At 46.4% G+C, this 22,343-nt stretch overlaps 11 non-coding genes and 3 pseudogenes across 11 annotated transcripts; all 14 read right to left on the bottom strand.

The window, feature by feature from the left end:
- Positions 1 to 2,880: 2,880 nt before the first annotated feature.
- Positions 2,881 to 2,996, bottom strand: LOC128370178 (U5 spliceosomal RNA). The gene has a single exon (XR_008322291.1). It is a non-coding gene; the product is annotated as a U5 spliceosomal RNA (small nuclear RNA).
- Positions 2,997 to 3,827: 831 nt separating this feature from the next.
- LOC128370080 (U2 spliceosomal RNA) lies at positions 3,828 to 4,018 on the bottom strand. The gene has a single exon (XR_008322227.1). It is a non-coding gene; the product is annotated as a U2 spliceosomal RNA (small nuclear RNA).
- Positions 4,019 to 4,238: 220 nt separating this feature from the next.
- Positions 4,239 to 4,402, bottom strand: LOC128369994 (U1 spliceosomal RNA). The gene has a single exon (XR_008322147.1). It is a non-coding gene; the product is annotated as a U1 spliceosomal RNA (small nuclear RNA).
- Positions 4,403 to 4,781: 379 nt separating this feature from the next.
- On the bottom strand, positions 4,782 to 4,962 carry LOC128370129 (uncharacterized; annotated as a pseudogene).
- Positions 4,963 to 8,915: 3,953 nt separating this feature from the next.
- Positions 8,916 to 9,031, bottom strand: LOC128370176 (U5 spliceosomal RNA). Its single transcript, XR_008322289.1, has one exon. It is a non-coding gene; the product is annotated as a U5 spliceosomal RNA (small nuclear RNA).
- An 831-nt stretch (positions 9,032 to 9,862) lies between these two features.
- On the bottom strand, positions 9,863 to 10,053 carry LOC128370079 (U2 spliceosomal RNA). The gene has a single exon (XR_008322226.1). It is a non-coding gene; the product is annotated as a U2 spliceosomal RNA (small nuclear RNA).
- A 220-nt stretch (positions 10,054 to 10,273) lies between these two features.
- Positions 10,274 to 10,437, bottom strand: LOC128369993 (U1 spliceosomal RNA). Its single transcript, XR_008322146.1, has one exon. It is a non-coding gene; the product is annotated as a U1 spliceosomal RNA (small nuclear RNA).
- A 379-nt stretch (positions 10,438 to 10,816) lies between these two features.
- LOC128370128 (uncharacterized) lies at positions 10,817 to 10,997 on the bottom strand (annotated as a pseudogene).
- A 3,953-nt stretch (positions 10,998 to 14,950) lies between these two features.
- LOC128370175 (U5 spliceosomal RNA) lies at positions 14,951 to 15,066 on the bottom strand. The gene has a single exon (XR_008322288.1). It is a non-coding gene; the product is annotated as a U5 spliceosomal RNA (small nuclear RNA).
- An 831-nt stretch (positions 15,067 to 15,897) lies between these two features.
- LOC128370078 (U2 spliceosomal RNA) lies at positions 15,898 to 16,088 on the bottom strand. The gene has a single exon (XR_008322225.1). It is a non-coding gene; the product is annotated as a U2 spliceosomal RNA (small nuclear RNA).
- Positions 16,089 to 16,308: 220 nt separating this feature from the next.
- On the bottom strand, positions 16,309 to 16,472 carry LOC128369992 (U1 spliceosomal RNA). Its single transcript, XR_008322145.1, has one exon. It is a non-coding gene; the product is annotated as a U1 spliceosomal RNA (small nuclear RNA).
- Positions 16,473 to 16,851: 379 nt separating this feature from the next.
- Positions 16,852 to 17,032, bottom strand: LOC128370127 (uncharacterized; annotated as a pseudogene).
- Positions 17,033 to 20,987: 3,955 nt separating this feature from the next.
- Positions 20,988 to 21,103, bottom strand: LOC128370174 (U5 spliceosomal RNA). Its single transcript, XR_008322287.1, has one exon. It is a non-coding gene; the product is annotated as a U5 spliceosomal RNA (small nuclear RNA).
- Positions 21,104 to 21,934: 831 nt separating this feature from the next.
- On the bottom strand, positions 21,935 to 22,125 carry LOC128370077 (U2 spliceosomal RNA). The gene has a single exon (XR_008322224.1). It is a non-coding gene; the product is annotated as a U2 spliceosomal RNA (small nuclear RNA).
- Positions 22,126 to 22,343: the final 218 nt, after the last annotated feature.

The raw sequence follows: 22,343 nt of genomic DNA, 5'->3' as shown, positions 1-22,343 counted from the left end.
TCATGCTCAAGTCGTTCAAAATCCATAAAAACAGTAATCAAATCAGGTGCTAAAATGTCCCAAAAAGTCAAATAAAACTCCAAGGGAAGTCCATCTTGTCCAGGGGACTTCCCTTTTTTAAAACCAGTCATACATTTATTTAACTCTAAAAAAGTAAAATCCTGGGATAAAAGCACACTTTTGTTTACTGTTTTTACAATGAATTTTAAAACTTCGGTCATGATGTCCATTTTTACAGGTTTTTCTTTGTACAGGTTTGAATAAAATGTTTCAATTGTTTCTTTAATATCGCCCATTGTTTCAGTTGTGCACCCATCTTCTTTTTTCAGCTTTGTAATGCCCCCCCCCCCTTTATTCATAATTTTCCTGAAAAAATACCGTGTGCACTTTTCACCCTCCTCTATTTCCCGTTCTCTGCTCCTTAAAATGACACCTTTGCTTTTAATTTCTGATAAAACTGACATCTCTTTTTTAACTTGCTTAATTTCATCATTAAAATCCATGCCAATCTGGTTTAGGTTAAAATAACGTTGTAGTCGTTTCTGCAGTCCCATCATGCGTCTGTATTCCCTGTTCTTTCGTTTCTTACCTGCCTGCCTAAAGAAAGTCTGCGTCTTTCCCTTCACCATTTCCCACCAGTGTGCACGTGTTTCGTAGAAGTCTTGAAGGGTCTGCCACTCTTTGTACCGCTCCCTGAACTGCCTAACTAACTCCCTATCTTCTAAAAGGGAGCAGTTGAGTTTCCACAGACCACTTCCTGATGTCACGCCCGAAGAGAGTGAAAGGGTGCAAGAGAGCATAAGGTGATCGGAGAAGAAAACAGGAGTTAATCTAGCATCGGTGGGTGGGCAGTCCCGTGTAAAAACATAATCTATGCGAGAGGCTCTGGTGCCATCACCACTGAACCAGGTGAAGCCCTCCTCTCTGGGATGCATGATTTTAAAACAGTCCTGAAGTTTAAAATCTCTACAAATGCCCTGCAATAAAACCGATGTTTTGTCTACTTTAAAATCTTCCCCTGCTCTCCTCCTATCCTCCCTGCTTAGAATACAGTTAAAATCCCCCCCTACAACTAAGGGTGCCCTACCTAGCATGTGGGACTGCAAGTCTTCTAAAAGGTCATACCTGTCGTTCTTGTCGTTAAAACCGTAAATATTTAAAAGGTTGAAATCCTGTCCCATAAAAGCCAAATGTGCTAAAAGTGCCCGACTGTCTCTCACCACAGTGCTGCCCTTCACCAGAGCTTGAGGGTTTTTGATTAAAATGGCCACTCCGTCATTTTTGTTTTGATTGGATCCACTCCATATTGACATTTTTGGCCACATCTCCTCCCACTGTCTGTAATGTTTTAAAAACGGTAGGCTGCATTCCTGCAATAAAAACACATCTGACTTAAAGGAACTTAAAAAGGGTAAAACACTCTGGGCTCTAACTCTCGACTTCACACTTCTCACATTAATGGTAGAGAAGGTCAGTGTCATGAGTATGGTTAAAAACAACAGGTAAGACATTTTAAAAGACTCAGAGGGTGTTAAAAACACATTTAAAAAACAGTTAGGTAATTTCTTGTGAACAGAGCTCTTCCTTCATCTCTGCGGGTGAAAAATGAAGGGTTTGAGCTCTGTTCCCCTTTGGGACTCTGGGGGTTGGCCTCTGCTGCAATGTTGCATTTAATTTGGAGTCCCTGGGGGTCGATTGCAGAGCAATTGTTAAAAAAGAAACCTCATTGGGTGAATCGGAAGGGAAGACTCTGGGCTCCTCCACAGATGAACTGTCTGAGTGAGCCGCAACTCTTCCCTTCTTCTCCAACACAATGGGAGAATCCGAGGACAATTCAGACAAAGGCCTCTTAGTTTGCTGGGCATTGGGGAGGGAGGCATCTTCACTATCATCCTGTGGTTGGTCTTCCTTACTAGCTCCGCCTTCTGCCTGCACCACCCCATCCTCTGGAGTACTCTCCATTGGAGGGGTAAATGCAGGCCCCTCCCTCACTCCCTCCTCACCTGTTCCCTCTCTTCCAATCACAGGATTTGGAGGGAGATTTGAATTTTCCTGCCCAGCAACTTCAATTTGCTCTCCTAACTGTTCTGTCTGTCCGCCATCTTTTCTCTTTTCTGTGACTTTTGCAGCCTTCAATTTGTTGGCAAATGACTTTGGGCAATCTCTGAACAGGTGGTTTGTTTCCCCACAAAGATTGCATCGTCTGCCATTGGTGCACTCTTCAAAAGTGGGTCCAATTTCTCTGCATTTTCCACATACGATCTGCTGACATGCTTCAACCAGGTGCCCATGCTCACCACACTTGCGGCAGAGTTTGGGTTGGCCCTGGTAATGGGTATAGCCCCTGTTCTCTCCCAGAACTACCATAGACGGCAGATGTTTCAAGCCCTGGAAGCCTTGGGGGTCCTGCCATTGTTGGATGGGGACCCTCCAAGCGCAATTCCAGATGCCGTCCTCATCTCTCACTTTCGTAGCCTGGCCTTTAACAGTGCAATATCTCCCCAGCCACAAACAAATGTCATCTGCATTCACTGTTTCATTGAACATTCTGACAGTAACGGTTTTCAACGTATTGTCAGTCAGTTTCTCCACATTGAACACAGCAAATTGGGGTTTTACATTTTCAAATCTTATCCAAAATTCTCTGAGCAACACAGCAGTTTGAAAGCTTAAATCAAATCCCTTGTTATATGGCAATGTTAAAATGCAGTTTAAGTCTTCTGGCTTAAATTTCAACGTACCTTGAATCAATTTTCTGGAGAAGTCCAGCCTCGACATCTTCATGGATTCAACATCCTTGTTGGCAAAAGTAAAACGGACACTGAAAAACACGTCTTACTGAGGAAGGCCGCCCGCTTGTCTTTTCACAAACACAATGAGACTCTGCCAAACGGCAAAGCCTGCCAAAAATAGATCTAACTCGTGGGTGTTCCTCTCCACGGAAGTCTTTAGTAAAAGGCGAAAGACTTGTACGTGATGAAGAGAAAGCCGAGTAAGTACGCCCCGCTCACCAACAGCAGACGAACACAACAGTGGTCCCAGTCACCCCCTTCACGGTGAGCCCCGACATGGTGAAAGGAATCCCAGGCCACACCCATTCCCCTACACCGCGCAGCAAGAGCAAGGCGCCAACTTTTTCTTGTCATGTTTTTAGATTTTGTGAAATGCGGCAAAGAGCTCCAGGCTTTCCAGCCACAGGACTAACGTCCTACTCGGGTGTTCCAGAGGAGCAAGGGTCAAAATGTGGAAATGCTGCAAGTACACAGGCAGACAGGTGCTGCTTCCCTTTTACTCCCCCGTGGGAAGAATGACCCCTTGGCCGCGGTGCGGTCCGGAGGGCAGTGGGCAGCACCCTTGCATGAAGCATGAAAAGAGCGATCAATCCCCTCGTGTGACCCATAGCAGGACAACCGAGAGCCTCTCAGACACACCCCGTGGACTCATCTCTATGACAAGCCCCGCTGTGGAATGTCCTTCATGCCAAACCTCTTATGCCCCCACAATCTCCCTCTTTGTGTGCCGCCCCAAGGTGCAAATCTCACACCGTGTCACACTGCACTTTCCCCCCTATTCGACGCAGGTGATTAGAGATACTGATGAAGATCCAGCAGGGGGCATGTCTGCTCTCCTTGAGACAGGCAACCTGCCATCTGCTGTGACTCAATCCCCCTGGCCAAAGTTGTATCAAATAATTCATAGGAAACAAAGATAACTTGCTCATTTTCAAGGGTGCTTGAACAACCTTGAAATGGATCTAAACTCGTCAGTGCTGCTAGACCGGCCTACCTACTCAGTTAAGCCTCTTTTTCATATTAAACATAGAGAGAGGGGGGTGCACCGTTCCTGGAGGTACTGCAATACCGGGTCGATGCGTGGAGTGGACGGAGCAAGCCCCTATTCCATCTCCCTGCTCCAAAAAGCAATTTAATATATGGTCCCCGGGTAGGGGACGTATCAGATATTAAACTGATAAGAACAGATACTACACTTGATCTTAGCCAAAAGGCCGAGAAGCGATGACCGGAAAAGTGTCGGAGTTGAAGGAGTGATCCTCTGCAGCGTCAGTCCCGCTCACGGTGTCACAGAGTCCAATGCGAGGAAGTAACTTGGAGCTGCATTCTATCAAAAGATAAGACGACCGTTTTGTGTTCAAAAGGACATCCGTCTCTACACGAGTCAATGGAGAATTCACCAATTTCTCACCTCAGTAAGCGTTTAGTTTTCTTTCAACAACTTATCAGGGGAGAGCGCGAACGCAGTCCCCCACTACCAGAAATTATGCAATCGAGATTCCCACATTTGGGGAATTCGCAGAGGTCAGCACAACCGGAGTGCAATGGTTGAGCCTCGCCCTGGGTGAACCACCTTCTTGATCATGGTATCTCCCTTGCCAGGTAAGTATGAGTTGTACAGATCCGAGCCAAGGACGTCTTTCACAGACACGGCACCCGGACCGATGGTGCACCTTCCAAACATCATCCAAACACACACACGCCGCATGAGGCTGTGGATCTGCAGAGTCACAACTTTGCATGCAGCTTCCTGCTCTATGAATAAGGATTACAAAGGATTGCTGTATATGAGCACAGATTTCTAGAGTGTGCAACCTCACTACAGTGCTGACATAGCTACTCAATTGTACATTGGCAGTCATGAGTCAAGATAATTTGCTCATTTTCAAGGGTGCTTGAACAACCTTGAAATGGATCTAAACTCGTCAGTGCTGCTAGACCGGCCTACCTACTCAGTTAAGTCTCTTTTTCATATTAAACATAGAGAGAGGGGAGTGCACCGTTCCTGGAGGTACTGCAATACCGGGTCGATGCATGGAGTGGACGGAGCAAGCCCCTATTCCATCTCCCTGCTCCAAAAAGCAATTTAATATATGGTCCCCGGGTAGGGGACGTATCAGATATTAAACTGATAAGAACAGATTTTTTTTTTTTTTTTCGAAAAAGTTTTATTGACACTCGTTCAAATTATTTCAAACAATGATTTACATTTTAGATAAAATATTCACATGTGGACATAGTATATACAATGAATTACAATAAATATGTGCAGTATGTAAAACCATATTTAAAACAATAAAACCAATTGTTCTAAAATGGTAATACAGGTTAAATAGCTGTTCATTTGTAAAACATATGTCAGGTGTTTATGTGATTGAGTGTCCATTAAAAGTCCATAAAAAGGAGTGCATCCGTTAAAAAGGGTTTTTTTTTTCAATTCTATCTTTGTGCAGGAGCGCAGTGAGTCCCTACCAAGGGTAACTCATTCTGCTCCCCCAAACATTTGGTCTCTCGGGATGCTGTCGTGGTGGTCAGAGGAGATCCTCTCCCTGATGCTCCTTCCCACCTGCCTCACCCAGAGAGCCAGGCCGCTGCTGCTGTGACCTTTTGCTGTGTGGCTCCGGCTCCTTCATCCGAATGGGCACAGAGGCGATTCTTCTTTGTGGCTGTGTCCTAGGCCTGCTGCCTGCAGCTACGGCCGTTTTGACCGTTGCTGCGGCCATTCGGATCACAGCCACGGGGGGGATCTGCATGTGCTTTCTTACCAGCAAGTTTCTGGAGGTCCATGTGGCGTCTTTGATGGCGGCTAGGGTGAGCCACTGTTTTGCAAAGTCTTTGGATGGTATTTTTTGCTGGCTCACCCCATATAGCACTAGTTGTGCTGTGAGGACCTCCCTTGCTGGTAAGTACGGGAATTGCAAGGAGCCGGCCGTTGCCCACTGGTCTACAGCAGCACTGCACTCCCAGAGCAGATGCCTCACCGACTCAGGCGCGCCACAACCAGGTCGGGGGCAGGTTGAGTGCGTTGACATGCCCCGGGAGTGCATGACGGACCTGACCGGGAGGATCTCATGAGCCACCATCCATGACAGGTCCCGGAGTGTGTTAGGGAGAGCAGGATGGTTGACGTTGCGCCAAACTGTTGTGGGCTCGCCGGGTGCGAGCCCGCGCACCGGACTCACTGGTTCCCGCTCCTGCACAACGGAGACAAGTGATCTGTGGTTAGTTAAAATCTGCAACTCCTCATGCTCAAGTCGTTCAAAATCCATAAAAACAGTAATCAAATCAGGTGCTAAAATGTCCCAAAAAGTCAAATAAAACTCCAAGGGAAGTCCATCTTGTCCAGGGGACTTCCCTTTTTTAAAACCAGTCATACATTTATTTAACTCTAAAAAAGTAAAATCCTGGGATAAAAGCACACTTTTGTTTACTGTTTTTACAATGAATTTTAAAACTTCGGTCATGATGTCCATTTTTACAGGTTTTTCTTTGTACAGGTTTGAATAAAATGTTTCAATTGTTTCTTTAATATCGCCCATTGTTTCAGTTGTGCACCCATCTTCTTTTTTCAGCTTTGTAATGCCCCCCCCCCCTTTATTCATAATTTTCCTGAAAAAATACCGTGTGCACTTTTCACCCTCCTCTATTTCCCGTTCTCTGCTCCTTAAAATGACACCTTTGCTTTTAATTTCTGATAAAACTGACATCTCTTTTTTAACTTGCTTAATTTCATCATTAAAATCCATGCCAATCTGGTTTAGGTTAAAATAACGTTGTAGTCGTTTCTGCAGTCCCATCATGCGTCTGTATTCCCTGTTCTTTCGTTTCTTACCTGCCTGCCTAAAGAAAGTCTGCGTCTTTCCCTTCACCATTTCCCACCAGTGTGCACGTGTTTCGTAGAAGTCTTGAAGGGTCTGCCACTCTTTGTACCGCTCCCTGAACTGCCTAACTAACTCCCTATCTTCTAAAAGGGAGCAGTTGAGTTTCCACAGACCACTTCCTGATGTCACGCCCGAAGAGAGTGAAAGGGTGCAAGAGAGCATAAGGTGATCGGAGAAGAAAACAGGAGTTAATCTAGCATCGGTGGGTGGGCAGTCCCGTGTAAAAACATAATCTATGCGAGAGGCTCTGGTGCCATCACCACTGAACCAGGTGAAGCCCTCCTCTCTGGGATGCATGATTTTAAAACAGTCCTGAAGTTTAAAATCTCTACAAATGCCCTGCAATAAAACCGATGTTTTGTCTACTTTAAAATCTTCCCCTGCTCTCCTCCTATCCTCCCTGCTTAGAATACAGTTAAAATCCCCCCCTACAACTAAGGGTGCCCTACCTAGCATGTGGGACTGCAAGTCTTCTAAAAGGTCATACCTGTCGTTCTTGTCGTTAAAACCGTAAATATTTAAAAGGTTGAAATCCTGTCCCATAAAAGCCAAATGTGCTAAAAGTGCCCGACTGTCTCTCACCACAGTGCTGCCCTTCACCAGAGCTTGAGGGTTTTTGATTAAAATGGCCACTCCGTCATTTTTGTTTTGATTGGATCCACTCCATATTGACATTTTTGGCCACATCTCCTCCCACTGTCTGTAATGTTTTAAAAACGGTAGGCTGCATTCCTGCAATAAAAACACATCTGACTTAAAGGAACTTAAAAAGGGTAAAACACTCTGGGCTCTAACTCTCGACTTCACACTTCTCACATTAATGGTAGAGAAGGTCAGTGTCATGAGTATGGTTAAAAACAACAGGTAAGACATTTTAAAAGACTCAGAGGGTGTTAAAAACACATTTAAAAAACAGTTAGGTAATTTCTTGTGAACAGAGCTCTTCCTTCATCTCTGCGGGTGAAAAATGAAGGGTTTGAGCTCTGTTCCCCTTTAGGACTCTGGGGGTTGGCCTCTGCTGCAATGTTGCATTTAATTTGGAGTCCCTGGGGGTCGATTGCAGAGCAATTGTTAAAAAAGAAACCTCATTGGGTGAATCGGAAGGGAAGACTCTGGGCTCCTCCACAGATGAACTGTCTGAGTGAGCCGCAACTCTTCCCTTCTTCTCCAACACAATGGGAGAATCCGAGGACAATTCAGACAAAGGCCTCTTAGTTTGCTGGGCATTGGGGAGGGAGGCATCTTCACTATCATCCTGTGGTTGGTCTTCCTTACTAGCTCCGCCTTCTGCCTGCACCACCCCATCCTCTGGAGTACTCTCCATTGGAGGGGTAAAAGCAGGCCCCTCCCTCACTCCCTCCTCACCTGTTCCCTCTCTTCCAATCACAGGATTTGGAGGGAGATTTGAATTTTCCTGCCCAGCAACTTCAATTTGCTCTCCTAACTGTTCTGTCTGTCCGCCATCTTTTCTCTTTTCTGTGACTTTTGCAGCCTTCAATTTGTTGGCAAATGACTTTGGGCAATCTCTGAACAGGTGGTTTGTTTCCCCACAAAGATTGCATCGTCTGCCATTGGTGCACTCTTCAAAAGTGGGTCCAATTTCTCTGCATTTTCCACATACGATCTGCTGACATGCTTCAACCAGGTGCCCATGCTCACCACACTTGCGGCAGAGTTTGGATTGGCCCTGGTAATGGGTATAGCCCCTGTTCTCTCCCAGAACTACCATAGACGGCAGATGTTTCAAGCCCTGGAAGCCTTGGGGGTCCTGCCATTGTTGGATGGGGACCCTCCAAGCGCAATTCCAGATGCCGTCCTCATCTCTCACTTTCGTAGCCTGGCCTTTAACAGTGCAATATCTCCCCAGCCACAAACAAATGTCATCTGCATTCACTGTTTCATTGAACATTCTGACAGTAACGGTTTTCAACGTATTGTCAGTCAGTTTCTCCACATTGAACACAGCAAATTGGGGTTTTACATTTTCAAATCTTATCCAAAATTCTCTGAGCAACACAGCAGTTTGAAAGCTTAAATCAAATCCCTTGTTATATGGCAATGTTAAAATGCAGTTTAAGTCTTCTGGCTTAAATTTCAACGTACCTTGAATCAATTTTCTGGAGAAGTCCAGCCTCGACATCTTCATGGATTCAACATCCTTGTTGGCAAAAGTAAAACGGACACTGAAAAACACGTCTTACTGAGGAAGGCCGCCCGCTTGTCTTTTCACAAACACAATGAGACTCTGCCAAACGGCAAAGCCTGCCAAAAATAGATCTAACTCGTGGGTGTTCCTCTCCACGGAAGTCTTTAGTAAAAGGCGAAAGACTTGTACGTGATGAAGAGAAAGCCGAGTAAGTACGCCCCGCTCACCAACAGCAGACGAACACAACAGTGGTCCCAGTCACCCCCTTCACGGTGAGCCCCGACATGGTGAAAGGAATCCCAGGCCACACCCATTCCCCTACACCGCGCAGCAAGAGCAAGGCGCCAACTTTTTCTTGTCATGTTTTTAGATTTTGTGAAATGCGGCAAAGAGCTCCAGGCTTTCCAGCCACAGGACTAACGTCCTACTCGGGTGTTCCAGAGGAGCAAGGGTCAAAATGTGGAAATGCTGCAAGTACACAGGCAGACAGGTGCTGCTTCCCTTTTACTCCCCCGTGGGAAGAATGACCCCTTGGCCGCGGTGCGGTCCGGAGGGCAGTGGGCAGCACCCTTGCATGAAGCATGAAAAGAGCGATCAATCCCCTCGTGTGACCCATAGCAGGACAACCGAGAGCCTCTCAGACACACCCCGTGGACTCATCTCTATGACAAGCCCCGCTGTGGAATGTCCTTCATGCCAAACCTCTTATGCCCCCACAATCTCCCTCTTTGTGTGCCGCCCCAAGGTGCAAATCTCACACCGTGTCACGCTGCACTTTCCCCCCTATTCGACGCAGGTGATTAGAGATACTGATGAAGATCCAGCAGGGGGCATGTCTGCTCTCCTTGAGACAGGCAACCTGCCATCTGCTGTGACTCAATCCCCCTGGCCAAAGTTGTATCAAATAATTCATAGGAAACAAAGATAACTTGCTCATTTTCAAGGGTGCTTGAACAACCTTGAAATGGATCTAAACTCGTCAGTGCTGCTAGACCGGCCTACCTACTCAGTTAAGCCTCTTTTTCATATTAAACATAGAGAGAGGGGGGTGCACCGTTCCTGGAGGTACTGCAATACCGGGTCGATGCGTGGAGTGGACGGAGCAAGCCCCTATTCCATCTCCCTGCTCCAAAAAGCAATTTAATATATGGTCCCCGGGTAGGGGACGTATCAGATATTAAACTGATAAGAACAGATACTACACTTGATCTTAGCCAAAAGGCCGAGAAGCGATGACCGGAAAAGTGTCGGAGTTGAAGGAGTGATCCTCTGCAGCGTCAGTCCCGCTCACGGTGTCACAGAGTCCAATGCGAGGAAGTAACTTGGAGCTGCATTCTATCAAAAGATAAGACGACCGTTTTGTGTTCAAAAGGACATCCGTCTCTACACGAGTCAATGGAGAATTCACCAATTTCTCACCTCAGTAAGCGTTTAGTTTTCTTTCAACAACTTATCAGGGGAGAGCGCGAACGCAGTCCCCCACTACCAGAAATTATGCAATCGAGATTCCCACATTTGGGGAATTCGCAGAGGTCAGCACAACCGGAGTGCAATGGTTGAGCCTCGCCCTGGGTGAACCACCTTCTTGATCATGGTATCTCCCTTGCCAGGTAAGTATGAGTTGTACAGATCCGAGCCAAGGACGTCTTTCACAGACACGGCACCCGGACCGATGGTGCACCTTCCAAACATCATCCAAACACACACACGCCGCATGAGGCTGTGGATCTGCAGAGTCACAACTTTGCATGCAGCTTCCTGCTCTATGAATAAGGATTACAAAGGATTGCTGTATATGAGCACAGATTTCTAGAGTGTGCAACCTCACTACAGTGCTGACATAGCTACTCAATTGTACATTGGCAGTCATGAGTCAAGATAATTTGCTCATTTTCAAGGGTGCTTGAACAACCTTGAAATGGATCTAAACTCGTCAGTGCTGCTAGACCGGCCTACCTACTCAGTTAAGTCTCTTTTTCATATTAAACATAGAGAGAGGGGAGTGCACCGTTCCTGGAGGTACTGCAATACCGGGTCGATGCATGGAGTGGACGGAGCAAGCCCCTATTCCATCTCCCTGCTCCAAAAAGCAATTTAATATATGGTCCCCGGGTAGGGGACGTATCAGATATTAAACTGATAAGAACAGATTTTTTTTTTTTTTTTCGAAAAAGTTTTATTGACACTCGTTCAAATTATTTCAAACAATGATTTACATTTTAGATAAAATATTCACATGTGGACATAGTATATACAATGAATTACAATAAATATGTGCAGTATGTAAAACCATATTTAAAACAATAAAACCAATTGTTCTAAAATGGTAATACAGGTTAAATAGCTGTTCATTTGTAAAACATATGTCAGGTGTTTATGTGATTGAGTGTCCATTAAAAGTCCATAAAAAGGAGTGCATCCGTTAAAAAGGGTTTTTTTTTTCAATTCTATCTTTGTGCAGGAGCGCAGTGAGTCCCTACCAAGGGTAACTCATTCTGCTCCCCCAAACATTTGGTCTCTCGGGATGCTGTCGTGGTGGTCAGAGGAGATCCTCTCCCTGATGCTCCTTCCCACCTGCCTCACCCAGAGAGCCAGGCCGCTGCTGCTGTGACCTTTTGCTGTGTGGCTCCGGCTCCTTCATCCGAATGGGCACAGAGGCGATTCTTCTTTGTGGCTGTGTCCTAGGCCTGCTGCCTGCAGCTACGGCCGTTTTGACCGTTGCTGCGGCCATTCGGATCACAGCCACGGGGGGGATCTGCATGTGCTTTCTTACCAGCAAGTTTCTGGAGGTCCATGTGGCGTCTTTGATGGCGGCTAGGGTGAGCCACTGTTTTGCAAAGTCTTTGGATGGTATTTTTTGCTGGCTCACCCCATATAGCACTAGTTGTGCTGTGAGGACCTCCCTTGCTGGTAAGTACGGGAATTGCAAGTAGCCGGCCGTTGCCCACTGGTCTACAGCAGCACTGCACTCCCAGAGCAGATGCCTCACCGACTCAGGCGCGCCACAACCAGGTCGGGGGCAGGTTGAGTGCGTTGACATGCCCCGGGAGTGCATGACGGACCTGACCGGGAGGATCTCATGAGCCACCATCCATGACAGGTCCCGGAGTGTGTTAGGGAGAGCAGGATGGTTGACGTTGCGCCAAACTGTTGTGGGCTCGCCGGGTGCGAGCCCGCGCACCGGACTCACTGGTTCCCGCTCCTGCACAACGGAGACAAGTGATCTGTGGTTAGTTAAAATCTGCAACTCCTCATGCTCAAGTCGTTCAAAATCCATAAAAACAGTAATCAAATCAGGTGCTAAAATGTCCCAAAAAGTCAAATAAAACTCCAAGGGAAGTCCATCTTGTCCAGGGGACTTCCCTTTTTTAAAACCAGTCATACATTTATTTAACTCTAAAAAAGTAAAATCCTGGGATTAAAGCACACTTTTGTTTACTGTTTTTACAATGAATTTTAAAACTTCGGTCATGATGTCCATTTTTACAGGTTTTTCTTTGTACAGGTTTGAATAAAATGTTTCAATTGTTTCTTTAATATCGCCCATTGTTTCAGTTGTGCACCCATCTTCTTTTTTCAGCTTTGTAATGCCCCCCCCCCCTTTATTCATAATTTTCCTGAAAAAATACCGTGTGCACTTTTCACCCTCCTCTATTTCCCGTTCTCTGCTCCTTAAAATGACACCTTTGCTTTTAATTTCTGATAAAACTGACATCTCTTTTTTAACTTGCTTAATTTCATCATTAAAATCCATGCCAATCTGGTTTAGGTTAAAATAACGTTGTAGTCGTTTCTGCAGTCCCATCATGCGTCTGTATTCCCTGTTCTTTCGTTTCTTACCTGCCTGCCTAAAGAAAGTCTGCGTCTTTCCCTTCACCATTTCCCACCAGTGTGCACGTGTTTCGTAGAAGTCTTGAAGGGTCTGCCACTCTTTGTACCGCTCCCTGAACTGCCTAACTAACTCCCTATCTTCTAAAAGGGAGCAGTTGAGTTTCCACAGACCACTTCCTGATGTCACGCCCGAAGAGAGTGAAAGGGTGCAAGAGAGCATAAGGTGATCGGAGAAGAAAACAGGAGTTAATCTAGCATCGGTGGGTGGGCAGTCCCGTGTAAAAACATAATCTATGCGAGAGGCTCTGGTGCCATCACCACTGAACCAGGTGAAGCCCTCCTCTCTGGGATGCATGATTTTAAAACAGTCCTGAAGTTTAAAATCTCTACAAATGCCCTGCAATAAAACCGATGTTTTGTCTACTTTAAAATCTTCCCCTGCTCTCCTCCTATCCTCCCTGCTTAGAATACAGTTAAAATCCCCCCCTACAACTAAGGGTGCCCTACCTAGCATGTGGGACTGCAAGTCTTCTAAAAGGTCATACCTGTCGTTCTTGTCGTTAAAACCGTAAATATTTAAAAGGTTGAAATCCTGTCCCATAAAAGCCAAATGTGCTAAAAGTGCCCGACTGTCTCTCACCACAGTGCTGCCCTTCACCAGAGCTTGAGGGTTTTTGATTAAAATGGCCACTCCGTCATTTTTGTTTTGATTGGATCCACTCCATATTGACATTTTTGGCCACATCTCCTCCCACTGTCTGTAATGTTTTAAAAACGGTAGGCTGCATTCCTGCAATAAAAACACATCTGACTTAAAGGAACTTAAAAAGGGTAAAACACTCTGGGCTCTAACTCTCGACTTCACACTTCTCACATTAATGGTAGAGAAGGTCAGTGTCATGAGTATGGTTAAAAACAACAGGTAAGACATTTTAAAAGACTCAGAGGGTGTTAAAAACACATTTAAAAAACAGTTAGGTAATTTCTTGTGAACAGAGCTCTTCCTTCATCTCTGCGGGTGAAAAATGAAGGGTTTGAGCTCTGTTCCCCTTTAGGACTCTGGGGGTTGGCCTCTGCTGCAATGTTGCATTTAATTTGGAGTCCCTGGGGGTCGATTGCAGAGCAATTGTTAAAAAAGAAACCTCATTGGGTGAATCGGAAGGGAAGACTCTGGGCTCCTCCACAGATGAACTGTCTGAGTGAGCCGCAACTCTTCCCTTCTTCTCCAACACAATGGGAGAATCCGAGGACAATTCAGACAAAGGCCTCTTAGTTTGCTGGGCATTGGGGAGGGAGGCATCTTCACTATCATCCTGTGGTTGGTCTTCCTTACTAGCTCCGCCTTCTGCCTGCACCACCCCATCCTCTGGAGTACTCTCCATTGGAGGGGTAAAAGCAGGCCCCTCCCTCACTCCCTCCTCACCTGTTCCCTCTCTTCCAATCACAGGATTTGGAGGGAGATTTGAATTTTCCTGCCCAGCAACTTCAATTTGCTCTCCTAACTGTTCTGTCTGTCCGCCATCTTTTCTCTTTTCTGTGACTTTTGCAGCCTTCAATTTGTTGGCAAATGACTTTGGGCAATCTCTGAACAGGTGGTTTGTTTCCCCACAAAGATTGCATCGTCTGCCATTGGTGCACTCTTCAAAAGTGGGTCCAATTTCTCTGCATTTTCCACATACGATCTGCTGACATGCTTCAACCAGGTGCCCATGCTCACCACACTTGCGGCAGAGTTTGGATTGGCCCTGGTAATGGGTATAGCCCCTGTTCTCTCCCAGAACTACCATAGACGGCAGATGTTTCAAGCCCTGGAAGCCTTGGGGGTCCTGCCATTGTTGGATGGGGACCCTCCAAGCGCAATTCCAGATGCCGTCCTCATCTCTCACTTTCGTAGCCTGGCCTTTAACAGTGCAATATCTCCCCAGCCACAAACAAATGTCATCTGCATTCACTGTTTCATTGAACATTCTGACAGTAACGGTTTTCAACGTATTGTCAGTCAGTTTCTCCACATTGAACACAGCAAATTGGGGTTTTACATTTTCAAATCTTATCCAAAATTCTCTGAGCAACACAGCAGTTTGAAAGCTTAAATCAAATCCCTTGTTATATGGCAATGTTAAAATGCAGTTTAAGTCTTCTGGCTTAAATTTCAACGTACCTTGAATCAATTTTCTGGAGAAGTCCAGCCTCGACATCTTCATGGATTCAACATCCTTGTTGGCAAAAGTAAAACGGACACTGAAAAACACGTCTTACTGAGGAAGGCCGCCCGCTTGTCTTTTCACAAACACAATGAGACTCTGCCAAACGGCAAAGCCTGCCAAAAATAGATCTAACTCGTGGGTGTTCCTCTCCACGGAAGTCTTTAGTAAAAGGCGAAAGACTTGTACGTGATGAAGAGAAAGCCGAGTAAGTACGCCCCGCTCACCAACAGCAGACGAACACAACAGTGGTCCCAGTCACCCCCTTCACGGTGAGCCCCGACATGGTGAAAGGAATCCCAGGCCACACCCATTCCCCTACACCGCGCAGCAAGAGCAAGGCGCCAACTTTTTCTTGTCATGTTTTTAGATTTTGTGAAATGCGGCAAAGAGCTCCAGGCTTTCCAGCCACAGGACTAACGTCCTACTCGGGTGTTCCAGAGGAGCAAGGGTCAAAATGTGGAAATGCTGCAAGTACACAGGCAGACAGGTGCTGCTTCCCTTTTACTCCCCCGTGGGAAGAATGACCCCTTGGCCGCGGTGCGGTCCGGAGGGCAGTGGGCAGCACCCTTGCATGAAGCATGAAAAGAGCGATCAATCCCCTCGTGTGACCCATAGCAGGACAACCGAGAGCCTCTCAGACACACCCCGTGGACTCATCTCTATGACAAGCCCCGCTGTGGAATGTCCTTCATGCCAAACCTCTTATGCCCCCACAATCTCCCTCTTTGTGTGCCGCCCCAAGGTGCAAATCTCACACCGTGTCACGCTGCACTTTCCCCCCTATTCGACGCAGGTGATTAGAGATACTGATGAAGATCCAGCAGGGGGCATGTCTGCTCTCCTTGAGACAGGCAACCTGCCATCTGCTGTGACTCAATCCCCCTGGCCAAAGTTGTATCAAATAATTCATAGGAAACAAAGATAATTTGCTCATTTTCAAGGGTGCTTGAACAACCTTGAAATGGATCTAAACTCGTCAGTGCTGCTAGACCGGCCTACCTACTCAGTTAAGCCTCTTTTTCATATTAAACATAGAGAGAGGGGGGTGCACCGTTCCTGGAGGTACTGCAATACCGGGTCGATGCGTGGAGTGGACGGAGCAAGCCCCTATTCCATCTCCCTGCTCCAAAAAGCAATTTAATATATGGTCCCCGGGTAGGGGACGTATCAGATATTAAACTGATAAGAACAGATACTACACTTGATCTTAGCCAAAAGGCCGAGAAGCGATGACCGGAAAAGTGTCGGAGTTGAAGGAGTGATCCTCTGCAGCGTCAGTCCCGCTCACGGTGTCACAGAGTCCAATGCGAGGAAGTAACTTGGAGCTGCATTCTATCAAAAGATAAGACGACCGTTTTGTGTTCAAAAGGACATCCGTCTCTACACGAGTCAATGGAGAATTCACCAATTTCTCACCTCAGTAAGCGTTTAGTTTTCTTTCAACAACTTATCAGGGGAGAGCGCGAACGCAGTCCCCCACTACCAGAAATTATGCAATCGAGATTCCCACATTTGGGGAATTCGCAGAGGTCAGCACAACCGGAGTGCAATGGTTGAGCCTCGCCCTGGGTGAACCACCTTCTTGATCATGGTATCTCCCTTGCCAGGTAAGTATGAGTTGTACAGATCCGAGCCAAGGACGTCTTTCACAGACACGGCACCCGGACCGATGGTGCACCTTCCAAACATCATCCAAACACACACACGCCGCATGAGGCTGTGGATCTGCAGAGTCACAACTTTGCATGCAGCTTCCTGCTCTATGAATAAGGATTACAAAGGATTGCTGTATATGAGCACAGATTTCTAGAGTGTGCAACCTCACTACAGTGCTGACATAGCTACTCAATTGTACATTGGCAGTCATGAGTCAAGATAATTTGCTCATTTTCAAGGGTGCTTGAACAACCTTGAAATGGATCTAAACTCGTCAGTGCTGCTAGACCGGCCTACCTACTCAGTTAAGTCTCTTTTTCATATTAAACATAGAGAGAGGGGAGTGCACCGTTCCTGGAGGTACTGCAATACCGGGTCGATGCATGGAGTGGACGGAGCAAGCCCCTATTCCATCTCCCTGCTCCAAAAAGCAATTTAATATATGGTCCCCGGGTAGGGGACGTATCAGATATTAAACTGATAAGAACAGATTTTTTTTTTTTTTTTCGAAAAAGTTTTATTGACACTCGTTCAAATTATTTCAAACAATGATTTACATTTTAGATAAAATATTCACATGTGGACATAGTATATACAATGAATTACAATAAATATGTGCAGTATGTAAAACCATATTTAAAACAATAAAACCAATTGTTCTAAAATGGTAATACAGGTTAAATAGCTGTTCATTTGTAAAACATATGTCAGGTGTTTATGTGATTGAGTGTCCATTAAAAGTCCATAAAAAGGAGTGCATCCGTTAAAAAGGGTTTTTTTTTTCAATTCTATCTTTGTGCAGGAGCGCAGTGAGTCCCTACCAAGGGTAACTCATTCTGCTCCCCCAAACATTTGGTCTCTCGGGATGCTGTCGTGGTGGTCAGAGGAGATCCTCTCCCTGATGCTCCTTCCCACCTGCCTCACCCAGAGAGCCAGGCCGCTGCTGCTGTGACCTTTTGCTGTGTGGCTCCGGCTCCTTCATCCGAATGGGCACAGAGGCGATTCTTCTTTGTGGCTGTGTCCTAGGCCTGCTGCCTGCAGCTACGGCCGTTTTGACCGTTGCTGCGGCCATTCGGATCACAGCCACGGGGGGGATCTGCATGTGCTTTCTTACCAGCAAGTTTCTGGAGGTCCATGTGGCGTCTTTGATGGCGGCTAGGGTGAGCCACTGTTTTGCAAAGTCTTTGGATGGTATTTTTTGCTGGCTCACCCCATATAGCACTAGTTGTGCTGTGAGGACCTCCCTTGCTGGTAAGTACGGGAATTGCAAGGAGCCGGCCGTTGCCCACTGGTCTACAGCAGCACTGCACTCCCAGAGCAGATGCCTCACCGACTCAGGCGCGCCACAACCAGGTCGGGGGCAGGTTGAGTGCGTTGACATGCCCCGGGAGTGCATGACGGACCTGACCGGGAGGATCTCATGAGCCACCATCCATGACAGGTCCCGGAGTGTGTTAGGGAGAGCAGGATGGTTGACGTTGCGCCAAACTGTTGTGGGCTCGCCGGGTGCGAGCCCGCGCACCGGACTCACTGGTTCCCGCTCCTGCACAACGGAGACAAGTGATCTGTGGTTAGTTAAAATCTGCAACTCCTCATGCTCAAGTCGTTCAAAATCCATAAAAACAGTAATCAAATCAGGTGCTAAAATGTCCCAAAAAGTCAAATAAAACTCCAAGGGAAGTCCATCTTGTCCAGGGGACTTCCCTTTTTTAAAACCAGTCATACATTTATTTAACTCTAAAAAAGTAAAATCCTGGGATTAAAGCACACTTTTGTTTACTGTTTTTACAATGAATTTTAAAACTTCGGTCATGATGTCCATTTTTACAGGTTTTTCTTTGTACAGGTTTGAATAAAATGTTTCAATTGTTTCTTTAATATCGCCCATTGTTTCAGTTGTGCACCCATCTTCTTTTTTCAGCTTTGTAATGCCCCCCCCCCCCCTTTATTCATAATTTTCCTGAAAAAATACCGTGTGCACTTTTCACCCTCCTCTATTTCCCGTTCTCTGCTCCTTAAAATGACACCTTTGCTTTTAATTTCTGATAAAACTGACATCTCTTTTTTAACTTGCTTAATTTCATCATTAAAATCCATGCCAATCTGGTTTAGGTTAAAATAACGTTGTAGTCGTTTCTGCAGTCCCATCATGCGTCTGTATTCCCTGTTCTTTCGTTTCTTACCTGCCTGCCTAAAGAAAGTCTGCGTCTTTCCCTTCACCATTTCCCACCAGTGTGCACGTGTTTCGTAGAAGTCTTGAAGGGTCTGCCACTCTTTGTACCGCTCCCTGAACTGCCTAACTAACTCCCTATCTTCTAAAAGGGAGCAGTTGAGTTTCCACAGACCACTTCCTGATGTCACGCCCGAAGAGAGTGAAAGGGTGCAAGAGAGCATAAGGTGATCGGAGAAGAAAACAGGAGTTAATCTAGCATCGGTGGGTGGGCAGTCCCGTGTAAAAACATAATCTATGCGAGAGGCTCTGGTGCCATCACCACTGAACCAGGTGAAGCCCTCCTCTCTGGGATGCATGATTTTAAAACAGTCCTGAAGTTTAAAATCTCTACAAATGCCCTGCAATAAAACCGATGTTTTGTCTACTTTAAAATCTTCCCCTGCTCTCCTCCTATCCTCCCTGCTTAGAATACAGTTAAAATCCCCCCCTACAACTAAGGGTGCCCTACCTAGCATGTGGGACTGCAAGTCTTCTAAAAGGTCATACCTGTCGTTCTTGTCGTTAAAACCGTAAATATTTAAAAGGTTGAAATCCTGTCCCATAAAAGCCAAATGTGCTAAAAGTGCCCGACTGTCTCTCACCACAGTGCTGCCCTTCACCAGAGCTTGAGGGTTTTTGATTAAAATGGCCACTCCGTCATTTTTGTTTTGATTGGATCCACTCCATATTGACATTTTTGGCCACATCTCCTCCCACTGTCTGTAATGTTTTAAAAACGGTAGGCTGCATTCCTGCAATAAAAACACATCTGACTTAAAGGAACTTAAAAAGGGTAAAACACTCTGGGCTCTAACTCTCGACTTCACACTTCTCACATTAATGGTAGAGAAGGTCAGTGTCATGAGTATGGTTAAAAACAACAGGTAAGACATTTTAAAAGACTCAGAGGGTGTTAAAAACACATTTAAAAAACAGTTAGGTAATTTCTTGTGAACAGAGCTCTTCCTTCATCTCTGCGGGTGAAAAATGAAGGGTTTGAGCTCTGTTCCCCTTTAGGACTCTGGGGGTTGGCCTCTGCTGCAATGTTGCATTTAATTTGGAGTCCCTGGGGGTCGATTGCAGAGCAATTGTTAAAAAAGAAACCTCATTGGGTGAATCGGAAGGGAAGACTCTGGGCTCCTCCACAGATGAACTGTCTGAGTGAGCCGCAACTCTTCCCTTCTTCTCCAACACAATGGGAGAATCCGAGGACAATTCAGACAAAGGCCTCTTAGTTTGCTGGGCATTGGGGAGGGAGGCATCTTCACTATCATCCTGTGGTTGGTCTTCCTTACTAGCTCCGCCTTCTGCCTGCACCACCCCATCCTCTGGAGTACTCTCCATTGGAGGGGTAAAAGCAGGCCCCTCCCTCACTCCCTCCTCACCTGTTCCCTCTCTTCCAATCACAGGATTTGGAGGGAGATTTGAATTTTCCTGCCCAGCAACTTCAATTTGCTCTCCTAACTGTTCTGTCTGTCCGCCATCTTTTCTCTTTTCTGTGACTTTTGCAGCCTTCAATTTGTTGGCAAATGACTTTGGGCAATCTCTGAACAGGTGGTTTGTTTCCCCACAAAGATTGCATCGTCTGCCATTGGTGCACTCTTCAAAAGTGGGTCCAATTTCTCTGCATTTTCCACATACGATCTGCTGACATGCTTCAACCAGGTGCCCATGCTCACCACACTTGCGGCAGAGTTTGGATTGGCCCTGGTAATGGGTATAGCCCCTGTTCTCTCCCAGAACTACCATAGACGGCAGATGTTTCAAGCCCTGGAAGCCTTGGGGGTCCTGCCATTGTTGGATGGGGACCCTCCAAGCGCAATTCCAGATGCCGTCCTCATCTCTCACTTTCGTAGCCTGGCCTTTAACAGTGCAATATCTCCCCAGCCACAAACAAATGTCATCTGCATTCACTGTTTCATTGAACATTCTGACAGTAACGGTTTTCAACGTATTGTCAGTCAGTTTCTCCACATTGAACACAGCAAATTGGGGTTTTACATTTTCAAATCTTATCCAAAATTCTCTGAGCAACACAGCAGTTTGAAAGCTTAAATCAAATCCCTTGTTATATGGCAATGTTAAAATGCAGTTTAAGTCTTCTGGCTTAAATTTCAACGTACCTTGAATCAATTTTCTGGAGAAGTCCAGCCTCGACATCTTCATGGATTCAACATCCTTGTTGGCAAAAGTAAAACGGACACTGAAAAACACGTCTTACTGAGGAAGGCCGCCCGCTTGTCTTTTCACAAACACAATGAGACTCTGCCAAACGGCAAAGCCTGCCAAAAATAGATCTAACTCGTGGGTGTTCCTCTCCACGGAAGTCTTTAGTAAAAGGCGAAAGACTTGTACGTGATGAAGAGAAAGCCGAGTAAGTACGCCCCGCTCACCAACAGCAGACGAACACAACAGTGGTCCCAGTCACCCCCTTCACGGTGAGCCCCGACATGGTGAAAGGAATCCCAGGCCACACCCATTCCCCTACACCGCGCAGCAAGAGCAAGGCGCCAACTTTTTCTTGTCATGTTTTTAGATTTTGTGAAATGCGGCAAAGAGCTCCAGGCTTTCCAGCCACAGGACTAACGTCCTACTCGGGTGTTCCAGAGGAGCAAGGGTCAAAATGTGGAAATGCTGCAAGTACACAGGCAGACAGGTGCTGCTTCCCTTTTACTCCCCCGTGGGAAGAATGACCCCTTGGCCGCGGTGCGGTCCGGAGGGCAGTGGGCAGCACCCTTGCATGAAGCATGAAAAGAGCGATCAATCCCCTCGTGTGACCCATAGCAGGACAACCGAGAGCCTCTCAGACACACCCCGTGGACTCATCTCTATGACAAGCCCCGCTGTGGAATGTCCTTCATGCCAAACCTCTTATGCCCCCACAATCTCCCTCTTTGTGTGCCGCCCCAAGGTGCAAATCTCACACCGTGTCACGCTGCACTTTCCCCCCTATTCGACGCAGGTGATTAGAGATACTGATGAAGATCCAGCAGGGGGCATGTCTGCTCTCCTTGAGACAGGCAACCTGCCATCTGCTGTGACTCAATCCCCCTGGCCAAAGTTGTATCAAATAATTCATAGGAAACAAAGATAATTTGCTCATTTTCAAGGGTGCTTGAACAACCTTGAAATGGATCTAAACTCGTCAGTGCTGCTAGACCGGCCTACCTACTCAGTTAAGCCTCTTTTTCATATTAAACATAGAGAGAGGGGGGTGCACCGTTCCTGGAGGTACTGCAATACCGGGTCGATGCGTGGAGTGGACGGAGCAAGCCCCTATTCCATCTCCCTGCTCCAAAAAGCAATTTAATATATGGTCCCCGGGTAGGGGACGTATCAGATATTAAACTGATAAGAACAGATACTACACTTGATCTTAGCCAAAAGGCCGAGAAGCGATGACCGGAAAAGTGTCGGAGTTGAAGGAGTGATCCTCTGCAGCGTCAGTCCCGCTCACGGTGTCACAGAGTCCAATGCGAGGAAGTAACTTGGAGCTGCATTCTATCAAAAGATAAGACGACCGTTTTGTGTTCAAAAGGACATCCGTCTCTACACGAGTCAATGGAGAATTCACCAATTTCTCACCTCAGTAAGCGTTTAGTTTTTTTTCAACAACTT

The sequence above is a fragment of the Scomber japonicus genome, chromosome 12 (assembly GCF_027409825.1).
Source record: "Scomber japonicus isolate fScoJap1 chromosome 12, fScoJap1.pri, whole genome shotgun sequence".
NCBI classification, from domain to species: Eukaryota; Metazoa; Chordata; class Actinopteri; order Scombriformes; family Scombridae; genus Scomber; species Scomber japonicus.
Note: the sequence above shows the minus strand (reverse complement) of the source record. Positions and strands in the feature narration are given on the sequence as shown.